Source organism: Ranitomeya variabilis, chromosome 8, assembly GCF_051348905.1.
Source record: "Ranitomeya variabilis isolate aRanVar5 chromosome 8, aRanVar5.hap1, whole genome shotgun sequence".
In the NCBI taxonomy this organism is placed as follows: domain Eukaryota; kingdom Metazoa; phylum Chordata; class Amphibia; order Anura; family Dendrobatidae; genus Ranitomeya; species Ranitomeya variabilis.
The window spans coordinates 214895120-214913137 of record NC_135239.1 but is presented as its reverse complement, the minus strand read 5'-3'; the positions used below and the strand labels follow the sequence as shown (position 1 = coordinate 214913137).

The 18018-nt window shown below is 46.3% G+C and overlaps 1 long non-coding RNA gene across 1 annotated transcript in view; it reads left to right on the top strand.

The window, feature by feature from the left end:
• The first annotated feature begins 1292 nt into the window (after positions 1-1292).
• The window catches only part of LOC143787840 (uncharacterized), a 108170-nt gene continuing 91444 nt past the window's right edge, over positions 1293-18018 (top strand). The window contains exon 1 of the long non-coding RNA XR_013218483.1: positions 1293-1347. This is a non-coding gene — a long non-coding RNA (uncharacterized LOC143787840). The remainder of the gene's footprint in view (positions 1348-18018) is intronic.

Genomic DNA, 18018 nt, shown 5'->3' with positions numbered 1-18018 from the left:
CGTCACAATACGTCGCTAATGAAAGTCTATGGTGAAAAAACGCATCCTGCAGACGACTTTGAAGGATGCGTTTTTTCGCCAAAACGACGCATTGCGACGTATGCAAAAAAACGCTAGTGTGAAAGTAGCCTTACTTCCCAGTGTATTTGATATGGTGGCCTTAGAAGGGTTGTCCTCTCCTGGACGACACCCGCTTACCAAGAAATAGCCAACCAATGCTCAGCGCCCGCAGCGACCCTGCCACGTCAGCGTGAAGTCTGGAGAAGAAACGGCTGGAGGTCGTCTCATGGAAGGCGACTACCTCAGATGGGACGATGGCATTTACAGGAGCGTCCGACAGTTCTGATTATTTCGAGAAATCCTGTACGGTAGAGGCAGCTGGAGAGAAAACCGGGACATAGAAAAATACACGACCGCGGCTTCCTCCACCGCCAGATGTCAGCGCCACTGAGAGGTCACATGACCCAGGCAGCCAATCATGCGACTGTCTGGACTCGGGATGTCATAGTCCACTGAGCCGAGCAGCCAATCATTTCCTGGCATTCTGACATTGCATCACAGGGCTGTGACATCACCACCAAGAGGTCACATGATCCGGGCACCCAATCATCTCCTCGCCCTGTGATCTTATTAGCTGGCAGGGTCGTGTGATGTCATAATTATTTAGAGATAAATTCCCAGCCGTGTGATGTCATCATCTAAAACAGTGACATCATACCTAGAGGTCACATGATCCAGGCAGCCAATCATCTCCTGACACAGTAACTTCACTAAAAGGATCAGTGATGTCATAGCTGAAAGGTCACATGATCCAGGTAGCCAATCATCTCCTGACCCCTGTGACATCATTGGCTGGCTGGGTTAGGTGACAAATACCCCTCCAACTAGACCATGGCTATCCGTCTTCACGGTCCTGGTTCTGTGTTCTTGGACAATGAGGCGCAGTATTCTCTCCATGGTGCCGGGCCCACACCTGGGAGGATAGTCTGATCTGATCCACTGCTAATTCTGAGCGCTGAGGACCCCGTCTGTCTACATACACAGGTGTACAGCACGAGGCTTTACCGGGTAGAGTCACTGGAGCGAACTGCCGCAGTTACACCGCTCCACGGCGACCTGCAGCAGGAAGCCACGCCCCGGAGCATTATGGGAACTGCAGTCCGCGAGCTGCGCACTGTAAGGAGGAAACGAGAGAAAAGAACTACAGCTCATTGATTGGCCAGAATTCTGGTCACATGACACTTCACAACCAATCAGAATTATTGCCGCGCAGTTTTGTGAGGAGGCTAGATTGAGCAGACGTGAGGTAAATACCGGCCGAGCCGCCGCCTGTGGGGAGACATTGGTGTAAGTTGTGAAGAGCAGGGTGGAAACAGTGTGGAATTGTTCAGTCTAACGTCCCACGTACGAGTGATGTCTGTCACTAGCGGATTATGTGCGGTATGTGGTGTCCTGACAAAGCCACGACCACCGCAGCCATCCTAACCACGGGTCACGGACGAGGCTGAAGTCGGTTTCTTATTCGTTCAGTTTCTTATTCGGAGCTGAAGTTGGTTTCTTATCAATTTTTCTTTTTTTTTTTTTATAGGTTTAACAACAAAAAATAATCATTACAATAATAACATACAATGCAGTGAGGCGCCTGATGTGAATACACTGAAAACCAGCTACAAAAATTATAAAACTGCCACAAAAATGGGCATCAAAGTGGGCACCGAACGGCGTTAATGAAAGGGTTAAATTACTTTTTGCTACTGATCTCACAGTGCAGACATATAGAACAGGGAGCCCCACATCATTTCGTTGAGCTGGATCTTCTCCTTTTTTCCTGTTTGTTCACGCCCTGACACAGCGGTTCCGTGCTCCGAGACCTGGGGAATGTCGGTATGGTGAGCTGGACTTTGTTCCTTTGCCCCACATCAAACCCAGGACCCTCCAGCCTGGCCCAAATGGGTTCTGGGCATCAGAACTGGCATCAAAGTGGGCAGACAGTCAATTTTCTCAGATTTAAATAAGTAACTGATGTTTTTAAGGGGTTAAATGACTTTGGGCCACTGATCTGACAGAGCTCATACTCGCGAGAAACTCGGATGAGTCTCGCATGTTAATACCCGGCACTCAGGAGCGAAGCGTGCGGCTCCATGTATTCCTATGCGGCTCCATGTATTCCTATGCGGCTCCATGTATTCCTATGCGGCTCCATGTATTCCTATGCGGCTCCATGTATTCCTATGCGGCTCCATGTATTCCTATGCGGCTCCATGTATTCCTATGCGGCTCCATGTATTCCTATGCGGCTCCATGTATTCCTATGCGGCTCCATGTATTCCTATGCGGCTCCATGTATTCCTATGCGGCCGCACGCTCCAATCTGAGTTCCTGTAGCAGCGCCGGGTATTAACATGCAAGAGTCATCCGAGTTTCTCGCAAGTGAGTATGAGCCCTAAGAATACACATCTGTAACATCAGTTACTTATTCAAATCTGAGAAAATCGTCTGTTTGCCCACTGTGATGCCAGTTCTGATGCCCAGAACTCATTTGGGCCAGGCTGGAGGGTCCTGGGTTTGATGTAGGGCGCCCTGTTCTATATGTCTGCAGTGTGAGATTGGTGGACCAAAATAATTTAACCCTTTCATTAACACCCTTCAGTGCCCACTTTGATGCTCCTTTTTGTGCCAGTTTTATAATTTTTGGAGCTGTTTTTCAGTGTATTCACATCAGGCTCCTCGCTGCAGTGTGTTATTATTGTGATAATTATTACGGTATTTGTTGCTAAACCTATAAAAAAAATAATTGCTGAATAAGAAACCAACTTCAGCTCTGAATAAGAAACCAATTTCAGCCTCGTTGGTCACGGCCTGTGGAGATGCCAGTGATGTCATGGTGCGTTATGTGAGGGAATAAATACCGAGCTAGGAGGACGGTGACAGCCCACGACACTGGGGGGCACAGGCGGGGGAGGCCCCTGTGCGAGAGCAGTATGTGCACCCTTCTCTGTGGCAGTGCCAGGACCTGCTTGTGGATTTGGAGGAGGTAGTGGCCCCTGACCTCTTGGGCCCCTTTCTGCTGCACACGTTGCCCCGATCTGTCCACTCCTGACCCACTGAGAACAGGAGAAAAATGAGCAAAAATAGCACCGAAAGGAGTTGTGAGGCCACGACCCAGCACATCTGTCCATCACGCCCACCGTACCTGCCACAGGTGTGGACGTGGTGGGAGTGCGGCCGGATACCCCACTTCATGCATGCCACGGTGGGGGATACTTAGGCTGCCGGCGGTTGCACGTTCTATTGTTCTGTGCTGGGTCTGGGCCTGCGACCTCCGATGTCTGGTAATGAGGATGAGATTCACCCCACAAGCTGTGACCAAGAGACAAACATTCAGCTGCTGATATAAATGAAGAAAGGGACAGCACCACAGCAGATGTGAAAAAACAGCTTACGTGTTTATTCTGCCTTCTGCAACGTTTCGGTCCGAAGACCTTTATCAAGGTTGATAAAGGTCTTCGGACCGAAACGTTGCAGAAGGCAGAATAAACACGTAAGCTGTTTTTTCACATCTGCTGTGGTGCTGTTCCTTTCTTCATTTACAGTGGGGCAAAAAAGTATTTAGTCAGTCAGCAATAGTGCAAGTTCCACCACTTAAAAAGATGAGAGGCGTCTGTAATTTACATCATAGGTAGACCTCAACTATGGTAGACAAACTGAGAAAAAAAAATCCAGAAAATCACATTGTCTGTTTTTTTTTTAATCATTTTATTTGCATTTTATGGTGGAAAATAAGTATTTGGTCAGAAACAAAATTTCATCTCAATACTTTGTAATATAGCCTTTGTTGGCAATGACAGAGGTCAAACGTTTTCTGTAAGGGTACTGTCACACAGTGCAATTTTGATCGCTACGACGGCACGATTCGTGACGTTGCAGCGTCGTATAATTATCGCTCCAGCGTCGTATACTGCGGTCACACGTTGCAATACGGCGCTGGAGCGATAATTTAATGACGTATTTGCGATGTAGAAGCCGTTGGTTACTGTGCGCACATCGTATACAACCTGTGTCACACGATGCAATCATGCCGCCACAGCGGGACACTAGACGACGAAAGAAAGTTTCAAACGATCTGCTACGACGTACGATTCTCAGCAGGGATCCGGATCGCAGTAGCGTGTCAGACACAACGATATCGTAACGATATCGCTAGAACGTCACGAATCGTGCCGTCGTAGCGCTCAAAATTGCACTGTGTGACAGTACCCTAAGTCTTCACAAGGTTGCCACACACTGTTGTTGGTATTTTGGCCCATTCCTCCATGCAGATCTCCTCTAGAGCAGTGATGTTTTTGGCTTTTCGCTTGGCAACACGGACTTTCAACTCCCTCCAAAGGTTTTCTATAGGGTTGAGATCTGGAGACTGGCTAGGCCACTCCAGGACCTTGAAATGCTTCTTACGAAGCCACTCCTTCGTTGCCCTGGCGGTGTGCTTTGGATCATTGTCATGTTGAAAGACCCAGCCACGTTTCAACTTCAATGCCCTTGCTGATGGAAGGAGGTTTGCACTCAAAATCTCACGATACATGGCCCCATTCATTCTTTCATGTACCCGGATCAGTTGTCCTGGCCCCTTTGCAGAGAAACAGCCCCAAAGCATGATGTTTCCACCACCATGCTTTACAGTAGGTATGGTGTTTGATGGATGCAACTCGGTATTCTTTTTCCTCCAAACACGACAAGTTGTGTTTCTACCAAACAGTTCCAGTTTTGTTTCATCAGACCATAGGACATTCTCCCAAAACTCCTCTGGATCATCCAAATGCTCTCTAGCAAACTTCAGATGGGCCCGGACATGTACTGGCTTAAGCAGTGGGACACGTCTGGCACTGCAGGATCTGAGTCCATGGTGGCGTAGTGTGTTACTTATGGTAGGCCTTGTTACATTGGTCCCAGCTCTCTGCAGTTCATTCACTAGGTCCCCCCGCGTGGTTCTGGGGTTTTTGCTCACCGTTCTTGTGATCATTCTGACCCCACGGGGTGGGATTTTGCGTGGAGCCCCAGATCGAGGGAGATTATCAGTGGTCTTGTATGTCTTCCATTTTCTAATTATTGCTCTCACTGTTGATTTCTTCACTCCAAGCTGGTTGGCTATTGCAGATTCAGTCTTCCCAGCCTGGTGCAGGGCTACAATTTTGTTTCTGGTGTCCTTTGACAGCTCTTTGGTCTTCACCATAGTGGAGTTTGGAGTCAGACTGTTTGAGGGTGTGCACAGGTGTCTTTTTATACTGATAACAAGTTTAAACAGGGGCCATTACTACAGGTAATGAGTGGAGGACAGAGGAGCCTCTTAAAGAAGAAGTTACAGGTCTGTGAGAGCCAGAAATCTTGATTGTTTGTTTCTGACCAAATACTTATTTTCCACCATAAAATGCAAATAAAATGATAAAAAAACAGACAATGTGATTTTCTGGATTTTCTTTTCTCAGTTTGTCTCCCATAGTTGAGGTCTACCTATGATGTAAATTACAGACGCCTCTCATCTTTTTAAGTGGTGGAACTTGCACTATTGCTGACTGACTAAATACTTTTTTGCCCCACTGTATATCTGGATCTTTATACTGGGATGGATCCCCTGGTGAGGACGGGTGCCCTGTTGTCCATAGAGACGTTATTATTTTAGGGTGCGGCCCTACTATTTTTTGATACAAGCATTCAGCTGCTGTCGTCGCCTTTGCTTCATCTGTGCGCCAGATTTATAAGGGCCCCTTTTTACTCTTCGCCACGACAGCACCCCACTGGAGAGAGGGATCTGCCCCGCAGGAACAGGAAACCTATTGAGAAATAAAAGGGGGCGGTCCGCCTCTCCTCAGTTTAGGGTTCCTGTTCCTGCGGGAACGACAGGACTTCTTCAAGAGAACATACCTGGGCTAGCATGCCGCCTGCGCAGTATCCGTGAGAACGGCAGGGGCTGCGGCTCAGAAGCAGCGTCGGGGGAGTTCCGTTAGACGGCTCCCTCCTCGTCTGAAGGACCACGCAGACGGCCGGGTCTGGGGAGGGCCGCCCGGCATCATCTGCGACGGCGGTATGGTGAAGGTAGGAGGACGGCTGCACTCCTAAGTGCGGTCCGACGTGAATCCCGGGCTGCACATGCGCCGACCGCCGCAGTACAGGCTACCCCGGAAGTGAATGATGGACTTCTGGGGCGCCTAGGCCGGATCTAAGGCGGGGGAGCCGGCGCCGATCTGCGCATGCGCGAAAAAAAAAAAAAGAGAGAAGTTTGGGCGCACTATTTAAATCGCTCACTAACAGCAAAACAGCGATGCAGAGATGTCATCCCCAGGTGCCATGGACCCCACAGCTGGAGATCCAGTACCCACCGCCAAAGATCACGCCAGAGGATCCTCGGAGACCGCTCGTAAAAGTGACGGTTCCAGAACAGGATCTCGGCCTTCCGATTCGGTATTATTTGCTTCACTGGGTGAGTTTATGAACTCTGCCTATTAAGCTGACGCTGTCTCCCTATTTCTCTCTTTTCTCTTTCTCTCTCTACTTATTACGCTTAGGGCAAAAAACGACAAAAAACGAAGCATAAGGAATGTGCCTTGTGTAGCCAGCCCCTTCCTGACTCATACCCCAAAAAACTTTGCAAGGACTGTTTTAAGGAAACAACACAGGGAGCAGCAGTGTCCATTACGGATTTACGGGCCATTATTAGAGAGGAACTTAAAAATATGACCCAGGACAAACCACGTAGTACTAAGTCCAAAACACCGACACTTGTGTCAGACTCCGACAGTGACCAACCTGTACTGTCAGACGCCTCCCTGTCATCATGTTCAGCATCATCATCCTCATCAGAGATCGAGGGACGCTCATGTTTTCCCTTAGACAGTGTGGACAACTTGGTAAAGTCAATTCGAAATACCATGGGGTGTGAGGAAACTAAGGGTGCGCAAACCGCGCAGGACATAATGTTCGCGGGTTTGGCAGACAGAAAGAGGAGATGTTTTCCAGTTATACCGGCAGTGAAAACATTAATCAAAAGAGAGTGGGAGAAGCAGGATCAGAGAAGCTTTCTACCCTCAGCGTCAAAACGAAAATATCCGTTTAGTGACGAGGAGCTTCTTACATGGACCAAAGTCCCTAAAGTCGACGCAGCTGTAGCCTCTACCTCTAAGCAATCCACTTTACCTGTGGAGGATGCGGGACTACTGGTCGATCCTTTGGATCGTAAGGCCGAGTCATCCCTTAAACGGTCTTGGGAAGCAGCTACAGGAATATTCAAGCCTGCAGTAGCCAGTACTTGCGCTGCCCGGTCATTGATCATCTGGATTGATCAATTAGACCAGCAAATCGAAAATAAAAGCTCGAGAGAAAAACTACGAGCAGCCATCCCCTTAATACGAGGAGCAGCGGCCTTTATGGCAGACGCCTCCGCCGACTCACTCCGTTTAGCAGCAAGATCTGCGGGCCTTGTGAATAACGCAAGAAGAGCTCTATGGATGAAAAGTTGGAAAGGGGATGCGCAATCTAAATCCAAAATATGCGCAATCTCATGTGAGGGTGAGTACCTCTTTGGTAAAACCTTAGACGAGATACTCAAAAAGGCAAAGGACAGGAAGAAAGCTTTTCCTGATTCCTCTATTCCCTTTTACAGGAGAGCCTTTAAGAGGAGGCCGTTTGGCAAAAGGAGGCAAACGGATAGGTCTACAACATGGACCACTAAGGACGACAAGCAGAGAGGTACCATGTTTAGAAGACCCAACCCCCCAAAAGACAACAAATACTGAGGATATACCAGTTGGGGGCAGACTGAAGTTTTTCACCACTCAATGGGAGAAAATAACATCTAGCTCGTGGGTTTTAAATATCATCCGAGATGGAATTAAACTAAAATTCTCTCGTGTTCCCCACGAGTCTTATATTATAACATCTCTCAGCTCGCCTATACAGCAACAGGCTCTAGAGCTTGAAATTCAAACCCTAGTATCAAAACAGGTCCTAGTCCAAGTGCCGGTGGGACAGGAGGATAGGGGATTCTACTCCCCCCTATTCCTAATTTCTAAGCCCGACGGTTCTTTCAGGACAATCATAAACCTTAAAAAACTCAATTCATTTATTGAAAACTATACATTTAAAATGGAATCCATTAGGTCCACCATAAAGCTCCTCTTCCCAAACTGTATGATGGGGGGCATTGATCTAAAGGATGCTTACTATCATCTCCCTATTCATGACAGATACCAAAAATTCCTCAGAGTGGCGGTAAAAATCAACAACGAGGTTCGTCACTTCCAGTATGCGGCCTTACCCTTCGGCCTCTCAACAGCGCCGAGGATCTTCACCAAGATTATGCTAGAGGTGATGGCCTACCTTCGCCAGAAGGAAACCTTGATTGTGCCCTATCTGGATGACTTTTTGGTAATAGGAAATTCAGTTACTCAATGTACGGATCGTTTAGCTCACACAATCTCCTCTCTACAGGACCTGGGCTGGATAATCAATACCGACAAATCCAGACTCACTCCGCTTTCCCGTCAGGCGTTCTTGGGGTTCCAGTTAAGGTACCGTCACATTAAGCGACGCTGCAGCGATAGCGACAACGATGCTGATCGCTGCAGCGTCGCTGTTTGATCGCTGGAGAGCTGTCGCACAGACCGCTCTCCAGCGATCAACGATGCCGAGGTCCCCGGGTAACCAGGGTAAACATCGGGTTGCTAAGCGCAGGGCCGCGCTTAGTAACCCGATGTTTACCCTGGTTACCAGCGTAAAATGTAAAAAAAAACAAACAGTACATACTCACCTTCTGATGTCCGTCAGGTCCCTTGCCGTCTGCTTCCTGCTCTGACTGAGCGCCGCCGTACAGTGAGAGCAGAGCACAGCGGTGACGTCACCGCTGTGCTGTGCTTTCACTTTCACTTTGCGGCGCTCAGTCAGTGTGGGAAGCGGACGCCGGGGGACCTGACGGACATCAGATGGTGAGTATGTGCTGTTTGTTTTTTTTACATTTTACGCTGGTAACCAGGGTAAACATCGGGTTACTAAGCGCGGCCCTGCGCTTGGTAACCCGATGTTTACCCTGGTTACCAGTGTAAAACATCGCTGGTATCGTTGCTTTTGCTGTCAAACACAACGATATACGGCAATCGGACGACCAAATAAAGTTCTGAACTTTATTCAGCGACCAGCGACATCACAGCAGGATCCTGATCGCTGCTGCGTGTCAAACTAAACGATATCGCTAGCCAGGACGCTGCAACGTCACGGATCGCTAGCGATATCGTTTAGTGTGACGGTACCTTTAGACTCCATATCTCAAAAGTGTCTTCTGCCACAAGTAAAGATTCTACTGATCAGACACAAAGTCCTAGCCGCAATAAATAATCCACGTATATCCCTAAGACAAGCTATGTCGTTATTAGGGTCTCTTATCTCTTGTATACCTGCGGTAAGATGGGCTCAACACCATACTCGAATACTACAACATCAAATTTTACAAGAGGACAGATGGTTATTTGGTCACCTAAATGCAAAAATAACCTTATCTCAGGAGGTTTTAACTTCCTTAGAGTGGTGGCTAGACTCAAACCATTTGATGAGTGGGGTTCCATGGGTAATAACGCCATCTCACACCATAACCACTGACTCCAGTCCTCATGGATGGGGCGCTCATATGGGGAATGATTATTGCCAGGGGTCATGGAGCATGGAGGAAAGCTGCAGCTCCTCTAACCTTAAAGAACTAAATGCTGTAAAATATGCCTTATACCATTTCCTCCCACAGCTTCGGGGGAAAGACGTCAGAGTCCTGTCCGACAACACCACCATGGTGGCGTATCTAAACCGGCAAGGATCAGAGACTCTGATGTCTTCTGCTACAGAAATCCTAAATCTAGCAGAAAGTCACCTAACATCCCTTACTGCGCTGCACATAAGAGGAGCAAACAATCAGCAGGCGGACTTTTTAAGTCGACACACCCTGAGACAAGGAGAGTGGTGCCTAAACCAGCAAATTTTTCTGAACATAATATCTCTTTGGGGCCGTCCTCAGATAGATCTCTTCGCCACAAGAAGAAACAGAAAAGTCCGGAGATTTGCCTCCTTATCTCCAGCGGATCATCCGGACATTCTGGACGCTCTCCAAGCCCCTTGGCAGTTCAGTCTGGCGTACGCATTTCCTCCGATCATATTGCTGCTTCAAGTCATACGCAAAATCAGAGAAGAAGGAGCGAGAATTGTACTGATAGCTCCATTCTGGCCCAAAAGACCATGGTTCTCATGGCTACAGACCATGTCGGTCTCAGATCCTTGGGTCCTCCCCTCAACGCCCAACCTTCTCTTCCAGGGTCCGTTTTTCCACCCTCAGGTGGACAATCTCCACCTGACGGCCTGGAACTTGAGAGGCAAATGCTAAGATCGAGAGGATTCTCGGGGGGTTTGATTGATACGCTTCTCCATAGTAGAAAACCCTCCACCACAAAAATCTATACGAGAATATGGAAAAAATTTTTACAATTCCATACATCTACCAACACATCAGAGATTCCGATACATTCTATCCTGGAATTTCTTCAAAAAGGGAGAGAACTAGGTTTATCTGTAAAAACCCTAAAAGGTTCATGTTTCAGCACTAGGAGCCCTCTATGGCCATAACATCGCGGGAGATAGATGGGTATCCAGATTTATTACAGCCTGCGAAAGAATAAATCCAGTTAACATACCTAGGATTCCACCCTGGGATTTAAATTTGGTTTTACAAGCTCTAACAGACTCCCCATTCGAGCCAATAGACTCAATACCTATTAAATGTCTATCACTAAAAACGGCCCTCTTGGTAGCACTGACTTCAGGTAGGAGAATCAGTGACATCCAAGCACTCTCTATAGATCCACCTTTTTTGTTAACCTTTCAGGATAAGTTAATTCTTAAGGCCCCGTCTCACATAGCGATTTACCAACGATCACGACCAGCGATACGAGCTGGCCGTGATCGTTGGTAAGTCGTTGTGTGGTCGCTGGGGAGCTGTCACACAGACAGCTCTCTCCAGCGACCAACGATCAGGGGAACGACTTCGGCATCGTTGAAACTGTCTTCAACGATGCCGAAGTCCCCCTGCAGCACCCGGGTAACCAGGGTAAACATCGGGTTACTAAGCGCAGGGCCGCGCTTAGTAACCCGATGTTTACCCTGGTTACCAGCGTAAATGTAAAAAAAAAACAAACAGTACATACTCACCATCTGATGTCCGTCAGGTCCCTTGCCGTCTGCTTCCTGCTCTGACAGTGCCGGCCGTACAGTGAGAGCAGAGCGCAGCGGTGACGTCACTGCTGTGCTCTCACTGTACGGCCGGATCTCAGTCAGAGCAGGAAGCAGACGGCAAGGGACCTGACGGACATCAGATGGTGAGTATGTACTGTTTTTTTTTTTTTTACATTTACGCTGGTAACCAGGGTAAACATCGGGTTACTAAGCGCGGCCCTGCGCTTAGTAACCCGATGTTTACCCTGGTTACCAGTGAAGACATCGCTGGATCGGTGTCACACACACCGATTCAACGATGTCAGCGGGACCTCAACGACCAAAAAAAGGTCCAGGCCATTCCGACACGACCAGCGATCTCACAGCAGGGGCCTGATCGCTGGTACGTGTCACACATAGCGAGATCGCTACTGAGGTCGCTGTTGCGTCACAAAACTTGTGACTCAGCAGCGATCTCGCTAGCGATCTCGCTATGTGAGACGGGGCCTTTAAACCAGACCCTTCCTACCTTCCCAAAGTAGCAAAAAAATTCCATAGGTCACAAGAAATAATCTTGCCCACTTTCTTCAGTAATCCCTCCACTCCTGAAGAACAAAAATATCACACTCTAGACGTTAAAAGAGTAGTGTTAAAATACATTGAAAAGACCAGCAGCTGGCGACAGAGTAGGGCTCTGTTTATTTCCTTCCAGGGTCACAAGAAGGGTCATGGAGTAACAAAAAGCACCTTATCCCGGTGGATCAGAGAGTCTATCAGACTGGCTTATTCCGCGAGGAAAGAAAACCCTCCGGAAGGCATAACAGCACACTCTACCAGAGCGATGGCATCCTCCTGGGCAGAGAGGGGAGACGTCCCGATTGAAACTATATGTAAGGCGGCAACTTGGTCAAATCCTTCTACATTCTATAACCACTATAGGCTAGACCTATCGTCAACTTCTGACCTAGACTTTGGCAGGACTGTCCTCAGCACGATGGTCCCCTCCCTAGGTGATGGTCTCTGAAAGATCTCCAGTGGGGTGCTGTCGTGGCGAAGAGTAAAAAGCCGGATTACTCACCGGTAATGCTCTTTTAGTGAGTCCACGACAGCACCCTCGTACATCCCTCCCTAGATTAATATAATACATATTATTTGAGTAAAATCTTTTTAATCATAAGCAAATAAGTTTAAAGAATGAAATAAATGATATTTGCCTAACACTGGCGGTCCTCCGGGTACTCTGAAATCAAAACTGAGGAGGAGAGGTGGACCACCCCCTTTTAGTTCTCAATAGGTTTCCTGTTCCTGCGGGGCGGATCCCTCTCTCCAGTGGGGTGCTGTCGTGGACTCACTAAAAGAGCATTACCGGTGAGTAATCCGGCTTATTAAGAGGTTGTCCATGTCTCAGGAGAAGTCCGGCAATGTGAGCGGCAATGCCAAGAACGGCAACTAAACAGTGAACAGCGTGGAGGAGCGCCATCTGCAGCAGCCGCGGGTATCAGCTGATCGGCGGAATTATTGGGTCGCCACCGATCTGATAGAGATGACCCATCCTCCAGCATTAGTCACAATCCAGGGACAGACAGCCTTGTGTTCCTAACTCCGTTTAACTCTTTGAATGTAGCCGTCCATCTGAAAGCAGGACAGTTATCCATATGTCATCTGTTTTTATACAACAATTAAAGGACTTGTCCACTATTAGATAACCCCCACCTACACTGTTTAATACTTACCTCCCGGCACTGCTCCTACAATGTCAAAGCTGCCATTACCAGCGGTCATGTGACATTGTTATATCACATGACCACTGCAGCCTTTCTACTTCCCACAGACAGACCTTTTCTGCCACAGATTAATTGTTGTAACATGGTATAACATCACGTGACTAATATAATAAGTATACATTATTTCATGCTATATGGGATATTTAATCAGTTAAAAGGAGTGGTCCAGTAGTGGACAAATCCTTTAAAAACCTGATCCGAGGCCAAACACAGTTGGGTTATGTGATTATTGCAAGGAATCTGTTCAAAACAGATGTGCAGATCTTGGCTGTGCAGACTTTTGGCCCCATTCATCAAAGGTTTTACAAGTAAAAAGCTATGAAAATTCGCAGAATTTTGACACAACCGGCAGCTGCGCTAAAATTATGTAACTTTTGGCATTCTCACTCCATTGTTACTCAGTTCCAACAAAGTGGGTGGAGGGGCTGGGGTAGGATTTGAGGCAAGGTGCACGCCATTCATGCGGCACTCCTGGTTCATGAAATGTGTACTCCTCTTCATAAATCCGGATTGTCTGACTCCAGCCCATCTCATTAAGACTGACGTGAATAACGCAGATCCTGATGAATCAGGCCCAAAGTCTTCTTTTACATGACCATTGAGTTGGGAAGGTCTCATAAAAAAATGTAATAGGCTGGTATATTCTGCGCTTTTGTCTCAAACATAGACATTCACTCCATATGATAAACGCTTGTCTTAGCCCGGTAATTTAAACTCGTCTGCGTCTTATACTTCTTTAACCCCTTCACCCCCAAGGGTGGTTTCCACGTTAATGACCGGGCCAATTTTTACAATTCTGACCACTGTCCCTTTATGAGGTTATAACTCTGGAACGCTTCAACGGATCTTGGCGATTCTGACATTGTTTTCTCGTGACATATTGTACTTCATGTTAGTCGTAAAATTTCTTCGATATAACTTGCGTTTATTTGTGAAAAAAACGAATATTTGGCGAAAATTTTGAAAATTTCGCAATTTTCCAACTTTGAATTTTTATGCCCTTAAATCACAGACATATGTCACACAAAATACTTAATAAATAACATTTCCCACATGTCTACTTTACATCAGCACAATTTTGGAACCAAAATTTTTTTTTGTGACGGAGTTATAAGGGTTAAAAGTTGACCAGCAATTTCTCATTTTTACAACACCATTTTTTTTTAGGGACCACATCTCATTTGAAGTCATTTTGACGGGTCTATATGATAGAAAATACCCAAGTGTGACACCATTCTAAAAACTGCACCCCTCAAGGTACTCAAAACCACTTTCAAGAAGTTTATTAACCCTTCAGGTGTTTCACAGGAATTTTTGGAATGTTTAAATAAAAATGAACATTTAACTTTTTTTCACACAAAATTTATTTCAGCTCCAATTTGTTTTATTTTACCAAGGGTAACAGGAGAAAATAGACCCCAAAAGTTGTTGTACAATTTGTCCTGAGTACGCTGATACCCCATATGTGGGGGTAAACCACAGTTTGGGCGCATGGCAGAGCTTGGAAGCAAAGGAGCGCCATTTGACTTTTCAATGCAAAATTGACTGGAATTGAGATGGGACGCCATGTTGCATTTGGAGAGCCCCTGATGTGCCTAAACATTGAAACCCCTAACAAGTGACACCATTTTGGAAAGTAGACCCCCTAAGGAACTTATCTAGATGTGTGGTGAGCACTTTGACCCAACAAGTGCTTTACAGAAGTTTATAATGCAGAGCCGTAAAAATAAAAAATCATATTTTTTCACAAAAATGATCTTTTCACCCCCAATTTTTTATTTTCCCAAGGGTGAGAGAAGAATTTGGACCCCAAAAATTGTTGTGCAATTTGTCCTGAGTACGCTGATACCCCATATGTGGGTGTAAACCATTGTTTGGGCGCAGGGCAGAGCTCGGAAGGGAAGGAGCGCCATTTGACTTTTCAATGCAAAATTGACTGGAATTGAGATGGGACGCCATGTTGCATTTCGAGAGCCCTTGATGTGCCTAAACATTGAAACCCCTAACAAGTGACACCATTTTGGAAAGTAGACCCCCTAAGGAACTTATCTAGATGTGTGGTGAGCACTTTGACCCAACAAGTGCTTTACAGAAGTTTATAATGCAGAGCCGTAAAAATAAAAAATCATATTTTTTCACAAAAAATGATCTTTTCACCCCCAATTTTTTATTTTCCCAAGGGTAAGAGAAGAAATTGGACCCCAAAAATTGTTGTGCAATTTGTCCTGAGTACACTGATACCCCATATGTGGGTGTAAACCATTGTTTGGGCGCAGGGCAGAGCTCAGAAGGGAAGGAGCGCCATTTGACTTTTCAATGCAAAATTGACTGGAATTGAGATGGGACGCCATGTTGCGTTTGGAGAGCCCCTAATGTGCCTAAACATTGAAACCCCCCACGAATGACACCATTTTGGAAAGTAGACCCCCTAAGGAACTTATCTAGATGTGTGGTGAGCACTTTGACCCAACAAGTGCTTCACAGAAGTTTATAATGCAGAGCCGTAAAAATAAAAAATCATATTTTTTCACAAAAATGATCTTTTCACCCCCATTTTTTTATTTCCCCAAGGGTAAGAGAAGAAATTAGACCACAAAAGTTGTTGTGCAATTTGTCCTGAGTACGACGATACCCCATATGTGGGTGTAAACCATTGTTTGGGCGCATAGCAGAGCTCAGAAGGGAAGAAGCGCTATTTTACTTTTCAATGCAAAATTGACTGGAATTAAGATGGGATGCCATGTTGCGTTTGGAGAGCCCCTGATGTGCCTAAACATTAAACCCCCCCACAAGTGACACCATTTTGGAAAGTAGACCCCCTAAGGAACTTATCTAGATGTGTTTTGAGAGCTTTGAACCCCCAAGTGTTTCACTACAGTTTATAACGCAGAGCCGTGAAAATAAATTTTTTTTTTTTTTCACAAAAATGATTTTTTAGCCCCCAGTTTTGTATTTTCACAAGGGTATCAGGATAAATTGGACCCCAAAAGTTGTTGTCCAATTTGTCTGGAGTACGCTGATACCCCATTTGTGGGGGGGGACCACTGTTTGGGCGCATGACAGAGCTCGGAAGGGAAGGAGCGCCATTTGGAATGCAGACTTAAATGGATTGGTCTGCAGGCGTCACGTTGCATTTGCAGAGCCCCTGATGTACCCAAACAGTAAAAACCCCCCACAAGTGACCCCATATTGGAAACTAGACCCCCCAAGGAACTTATCTAGATGTGTTGTGAGAACTTTGAACCCCCAAGTGTTTCACTACAGTTTATAACGCAGAGCCGTGAAAATAATTTTTTTTTTTTTTTTTCACAAAAATGAAATTTAGCCCCTAGTTTTGTATTTTCACAAGGGTATCAGGATAAATTGGACCCTAAAAGTTGTTGTCCAATTTGTCCTGAGTACGCTGATACCCCCTATGTGGGGGGGAACCACTGTTTGGGCGCATGACAGAGCTCGGAAGGGAAGGAGCGCCATTTGGAATGCAGACTTAAATGGATTGGTCTGCAGGCGTCACGTTGCATTTGCAGAGCCCCTGATGTACCCAAACAGTACAAACCCCCCACAAGTGACCCCATATTGGAAACTAGACCCCCCAAGGAACTTATCTAGATGTGTTGTGAGAACTTTGAACCCCCAAGTGTTTTACTACAGTTTATAACGCAGAGCCGTGAAAATAAAAATTATGTTTTTTTCACAAAAATGATTTTTTAGCCCCCAGTTTTGTATTTTCACAAGGGTATCAGGATAAATTGGACCCTAAAAGTTGTTGTCCAATTTGTCCTGAGTACGCTGATACCCCCTATGTGGGGGGGAACCACTGTTTGGGCGCATGACAGAGCTCGGAAGGGAAGGAGCGCCATTTGGAATGCAGACTTAAATGGACTGGTCTGCAGGCGTCACGTTGCATTTGCAGAGCCCCTGATGTACCCAAATAGTACAAACCCCCCCACAAGTGACCCCATATTGGAAACTAGACCTCCCAAGGAACTTATCTAGATGTGTTGTGAGAACTTTGAACCCCCAAGTGTTTCACTACAGTTTACAACGCAGAGCCGTGAAAATAAAACATATTTTTTTTCCCACAAAAATGATTTTTAGCCCCCCAAATTTTTATTTTCCCAAGGATAACAAGAGAACTTGGACCCCAGAAGTTGTTGTTCAATTTGTCCCTAGTACGCTGATACCCCATATGTTGGGGTAAACCCCTTTTTGGACGCACGGGAGAGCTCGGAAGGGAAGGAGCACCGTTTTACTTTTTCAACGCAGAATTGGCTGGAATTGAGATTGGACGCCATGTCGCGTTTGGAGAGCCCCTGATGTGCCTGAACAGTGGAAACTCCCCAATTCTACCTGAAACCCTACCCCTAACCTCACCCCTAACCGTTTACTGAACATTTTCTGACAGTCATAAGTGCCACGTATTTAAGTGCCACGTATTTAAGTGCCACGTATTTCAGTGCCACGTATTTCAGTGCCACGTATTTCAGTGCCACGTATTTAAGTGCCACGTATTTAAGTGCCACGTATTTAAGTGCCACGTATTTAAGTGCCACGTATTTCAGTGCCACGTATTTCAGTGCCACGTATTTAAGTGCCACGTATTTAAGTGCCACGTATTTAAGTGCCACGTATTTAAGTGCCACGTATTTAAGTGCCACGTATTTAAGTGCCACGTATTTCAGTGCCACGTATTTAAGTGCCACGTATTTCAGTGCCACGATATTTCAGTGCCACGTATTTAAGTGCCACGTATTTAAGTGCCACGATATTTCAGTGCCACGTATTTCAGTGCCACGTATTTCAGGCACTGAAAAATACGTGGCACGTAAATACGTGGCACGTAAATACGTGGCACGTAAATACGTGGCACGTAAATACGTGGCACGTAAATACGTGGCACTGAAATACGTGGCACTTAAATACGTGGCACTTAAATACGTGGCACTTAAATACGTGGCACTTAAATACGTGGCACTTAAATACGTGGCACTTAAATACGTGG